Here is a 6278-nt window from a genome sequence, read left to right as displayed (position 1 = left end):
TCTTGAAACACACTATAAACGATATGAAATTGATTGAACCAGTCATAGAACACCTACTTGCAGATTTGGAGGCAATTAGACACGATCTGGGCGCATGAACATAAAGAAATTGCTTGCTGGACTGAGTGCGTAGCGCACTATTTCAATGCGTAGCGCACGACCTGATGCGTAGCGCCCGTGTATTTTTACACTGGCCATGCTAACCCAATGCGTAGCGCACTGCTCGGTGCATAGCGCACTGTCTCGATGCGTAGCGCGCCCTTCAACACAGTCTACAAGTATATAACTCACGGATTCGGCCTTCAAACACTTAGACCCGATGTTGCTTTGGGAATTTTTGTGTAAATGAACTTGTTTTCCCTTTTTATAAGTTAACAAAATATCTCATTTGATTTAATTTGATTTCAAGACCCACTTTGTAAGGTTAGGCACTTTTCACTTTTGGTTTTTCCATACAACACTGCTTTTTGATTTTCTCATGCTTTTCGGAGGTTGGACTGATCATTTTTGTTGATTTTTTGTAGGGATATGGCATTTTGCTTTGGAAAAGATCAAAGGCTTGCATATGAATCTTCTTATGATGAAACAAATACAAATATTACAAAAAATGAAGTTTGACAATTTTTAGTTCCAAAATAGAGTTTTGGACTAAAAATGCCTTTAAATGCTTTTTTGAGAAAGAATATAAAATGAAAATCTTTGAAAAACCTCATGACCTACATGCTTCTATTACATATATGCAAAGGATTGAAAACCCTAGACTCTAGGACTAAGAATCTTGACGAAACCAATTATTTATGACGATGAACTTCAGTAAGTTTTCTAGGAATTTGGACTAACCTTGCAGGTACCATCATGAGGAAGCACAAGACGACCAGACCCTCTCGTCAGTCAATGGCATGACCCTAGCAGAATGCAACGAAGTGGAACAAGCGAGACACCTAAAAATAATATGCAAAAGCGAAAAGATCTCTGACGGACGGCTGTAAGGACCGACTCTAACACGTCGCATTTCCTCGCTAAGGATTGCACTGACAACATCATCAAACTTTAAAGTACTAGATCAAGAGATAGAGTTACTAATGGCCATAACTAAACCATTCCAAATTTCTATCAATGAGCACATAAATAATAGAGCCCTAACTTCATCATCAAATTCACCCCTACAGAACTTAACTGACCTGTAGCTGTATTAAAATCATTTAAATGGTCTGCAACAGATCCACCGTCTAACATATTCATATAAAATAAACACTTCATAAGAAATACCTTATTTGAGGCCAAGGGTTTTTCATATAGTTTGGCCAATGTTGACATTAAACCCTCTCTTGTCGTTTCCTTTGAAATATTAGATGCTACCGACACTGCTAGGTACAACCGTATTTTTCCAAGTGCCTTTCCATCGAGAATGTTCCATTCTCTGTCTGTCATACTCGTCAGCTTCTTTGTTTTTCTACTCAACGATAGGTACATATCTTTTTGATACAGATAATATTCCATCTGCATCTTCCACAACTGGTAGTTTTGGCCGTTGAATTTTTCGACCCTAAACCTACCATCTTCTACCATTTCTCCCACTCGAACCAGGAATCCTTCTCTCCTGCGAGTTTATCAGCCAAATAGACCTTCAGCTCTAATATCAGTTGTTAGAAAATTATATATTATAGAGCAATGGAACACATAAATATTGCAAAAATATAAACACAGAAAACACATAAAACAAGAGAGACACAAATATACGTGGTTCACCTAGTTTGGGCTATGTCCATGGAGAAACAATTAGTCCTTCTTTTTTATATTATCTAGCAAACTGAAGAGATAAAACCTACAACAGATCCGCTATAACTCCCTCTTTGCTCTCAATCTCGTCTCTCTTCCTCACTCAGAAAACAGAGATATACATAGACGTAATACAATTCCCTCATATATCAAGAGGGGTTGCGTTCTACGACAAAAAACCCTAAATTAAACATAACTTCGACCGTCAGATCTCTCCCTAATGAACGACCCAAATTGAATACGAAATTACAACATTTTACAAGGCAATTTTACATCTATTCTTAGCTTCAGGGGCACTACCCTCAGGGTCGGGGGGGGGGGGGGGGGGGGGGGGGGGGGCTTCCAAAAGGTCGCAACCACCCCCTTTGGACACCCCCTACAGTGAATATTTTACGGGCAGCGTTGCTGCTCCCTTTCGAACCGGGGTCCAATGTGGCGATACCTTTGAACACAGAAGATAATCAGGCTCCACCCCCAACATTCATTGATTCATTTGTCCATCCAGTTATGGATATGCTAATCGGTAGCCCTTAGCCCAGAATCAATCAAGAGATCAAAAGGCTGTTACAATTGGCAAAAAATAGTAAAAAGGGAGACTGGTAGCTGTACTAGAACCACACAGAAATAAGAATACATGGATGCCAACTTGCCCCTTACAAACTGCCCAAATACCTCCCCATGAGGATATTTTCACTATAATACTTTAACAAGATTAGGAATTTTGATGAAGTAAATTTCCTAGCAGCTAAGAAGAAAACTCAATTCAAAATGAAAAATCAATTGGGCCCTTTCATTTGTAATACTAGAGAAGCTAGACTAGAGGCAGATAAGATTTTGCAACAAATGAAATTCAAGAAAAAATTTATGTGGCCATATGACCCTCATGGAGTCATAAATAAGCTAAGGCTCAAGGTAAAATTAGGACATTTCATCCATCATCCCAAACTAGACATTGAGAGGTTTTCCAACCAATCAGAATGGTTGGAAAACACTCTATAGACGTGGATAGTAATATAGTTGATGTAGAGAATACATTTATTGATGTAGCAAAATAGATTAATACAAGTTCCTTCCTGCATGTTCCAGAATTAGGAGAACTAATGAATATTCATCCTATTTTACAGACTCTATTAAATGAAGATAGGAATCCAAAGAGAAACATGGAAGAAGGTTCCAGTTCAGCGTGGAAACCATAGATGAAAAGTTTGAGATCAGTTGCAGGAAGGGGCCCAAGCTTAATCATGTAACTAAACAGGAAGACACCATTGATTGAGTGGAAATTACTGACACGGACACAATGGTGGAAATAAGCAAAGGCACAACAGCTTCAGGAGAAACACACCAGCCCTAAACATCAAACACTCAACTTATTGAGATACAGCTTAGTGTTGAGGTTTCTTCATTCACCAAGCGTGTGGATAAAGAAAATGATATCAAAGATAGATACAAGGAAATCAAGTTGAGGAATGAGAAGTTGAAGGTTGAAACTTATGCTCAATACTCCAAGAAAACACCAGCAAATCAAAGTAGGTTGATGTCATCCTCTGACATCAAAATAGGAAAAATGTAGATGTCATTCATGCAACCTATAGTCGAGCAACCAAAAACATCATCAGACTATAGAAAAGCATATTTTGAGGTTTTGGCTTGGGATGTTCATCCCAATGACCAAATTGAGTTCCACAAGTAGGCAAGTGAGATAATTTATTCCACCTTGACAGGTAAAGCTATGGCTGCACACAAGCTTCAAAGTTCATTGTACTACATTACAGGACAGTACAAATTGGAAAAGGCCTCCTCACAGGCCAAGGACAACAAGATCAAGTCGTTGGAGGACTTGGTAATTGAGTTGGGACATGATCCCAATTATATCAAGGCTGCTGAGAAGTTAATAAAGAAAAAGAATGAGGACATTGTTGCTCTGGAAAAGGAACTCAAATTGCCTCATTCAGAGCACCCACATACAAAAGAAGTCCTTGAGATCCAAACACATCAGGAGGAAATGATGGAGCTTGTTTTACAACTTAATGATCAACTGAAGGAAATGGAGAAGGAATTAGACAACTTGATACAATTAAAACAATCTAGTCTTGATACTGCCACTGCCACTCCTATCCCAACAATCACTATTGTAGTACCATCCACCTTGGCAGCTTCATTGGCTCCTACAGATCCATTGGCTACAGCACTACCAGCTGCCACAACATCTACATTAGCAACAGATTCGACAACAATAGCAGCTCAGCCAGGTGATGAGGTAACTAGGTTGGTCAAGGCAATGGAAGACATGTCCATTCAGACCACACAAATAAACAAGATTAAGGAGAAGATAACCAACCTACATAATGATAACAAGCTTGCACATATTATGCACAAAGAGGAAGTACAGAAATAAACCAGGATGAATGAGATGATAAAAAGATTAGAGAAAGAGCTAACATTAAAGCAGCCACTTGGCCATGCTAAGGAACAATTATGGGTCAATATCATTGACTGTGTCAATGATATTTGGCCATCCATTCAAGTAATTTTTGAACAAATTGACTTAGTGAAAGAGGCTACAGAAGCCATTCATAGGGTTAAGGCTGAACTCAGAGACATGCCCGAAGAAGCCACTAGAATAATCCATTTCCTGAACTCCAAACAAAAATATGAATTACAGGAATTGGGCATATATAAAAAGACAGGTACAATATTTGAGGTTAAGAAGGTGCTCACTAAGAGAAAATTGATGCTAAACCTTGAGGTCAAATGCCAAACCATGTAGCTGGCTATAGACAAGTTCATGGTAAAGTTTGATGTTTTGAGGGAAAATGGTCTACCCAATCCCTTGGTGATAAATGATAAATTGATGCCACACGAAGACTACAAAAGGAGAATCAGAGAGGTGGCCAAAGATCAGGTAAATACATCCTCTATGAAGGGGATGCCTACTGGAAAGGTATTTTATCAGACATTTGAAAACATGTTTTACCTCATGCTAAGACTACAACAAGAGAATCAAAGAGGTGGCCAGAGATCAGGTAAATACTTCCTCTATGAAGGGGATGCCTATTGGAAAGGTATTGTATCAGACATTTGAAAACATGTTTTACCTCCAACATGAGGTAAAACACCTTTTTGTAAATAAACCTACATTTACCATTTACACATAGGCAAATGAAATCTATAGGAAGATGGTAAACATCCAATTACCAGATGAAGACATATGGGAGAAATTGAATGACTTACTATAAAAATACATAGTTAAAATGTAAAAATGTATAATAAAGGTGAAAACAGGACAGTAAAAGGAAACTGATAGATCATCCAGGTAAAAGAGTATCAATTGAAAGGTCAAAGTATAATGAACAACTAGCATGAAGACCAACAGCAAGGCAAAGAATAAATGGAAAAATATCAAAGCATGAAGACAACACAACCTAATAACAGGGACATCACACAACAGTTGAACATCTTTCTCTATCTTCTTGCATGAAGATATTTCTTTCTCGTAGATTATTCCCAAGGCAGTTTGGGATATTTTGTAAACTAGATTTGTATAAATACTTCATAATTCGAAGTATTGAGGGTGGATTTCTATACATTTGTAGAGTTGTATTGATCATAATTCTGAGGGTTATTGTACCAATTTTTCAAGTCAACAAACTAGACTAAGTAATAAAGACATTGCATTACAGGATTCATGTGTTCAGCTATTACAGTGAATTATTTTCTTTGTCAAATTTGTTATTTTCTTATGTATCTCACAAACTTAAATGTTATCTAAAGTGAATGAATTAACTATAAATTTATTTTAGAATTTGTTTCTTGAACAATTAATTATTTTTATGTTTTCTTCTGATATCCAGATCTGAGAATCCTTAATTTCTCTCCCATCATGGTTGACCTCTTTCACCTCATTCAAAATCTGGTGTAAGGAACCCTTAATTGATCCTTGGATCTAATTGAAAACCACTTCACCATCCAACCTTGAGATCTAAAGTAACTCAGCTACCTTGCCCTATAGACACTATCTTCAGAACTTGAACCTATCTTGTTTGCTTGACTTTTGACCCCATAGCCCAATGGTAAACGACACCCCTTTTTCCATCTATGTAAGTGATCCCACCACCAAATCCAAATCAAAACCCAAGTACAATCATAACTAGCCTAAAACAAATTAACTAAAGAAAGTTAAATCATAAAAAGATAGGCTCTTTGAGCCTTAGGAAGGCTAGATCCTAATCTCCAAAGTAGGTTTGTGGTTACCTTTATCATTTCTTTCTCTAACAAATCAAAAGAAATTTTGGAGTGATAACAAGATCCAAACTGGGGTATTGGATTCTTTAAATGGTGGTATTTATATTTAACCACTAATAATCTTCCATGGAAAGTGGTGGTTTATGGTTTACCAATAATATATCTTCTTTGAATAATGCAGTGGTTTCTTCATGACCACTAACCACTCTTCTTTGAATAATGTGGTGTTTTTTTATGACCACTAACTAGATTACATT

This window comes from Pinus tabuliformis, chromosome 9 (genome assembly GCF_031772625.1).
Source record: "Pinus tabuliformis cultivar Carrire ecotype Pingquan chromosome 9, CPIR1, whole genome shotgun sequence".
NCBI classification, from domain to species: domain Eukaryota; kingdom Viridiplantae; phylum Streptophyta; class Pinopsida; order Pinales; family Pinaceae; genus Pinus; species Pinus tabuliformis.
The sequence above is the reverse complement of the archived record's forward strand: the minus strand, read 5'-3'. Positions refer to the sequence as shown.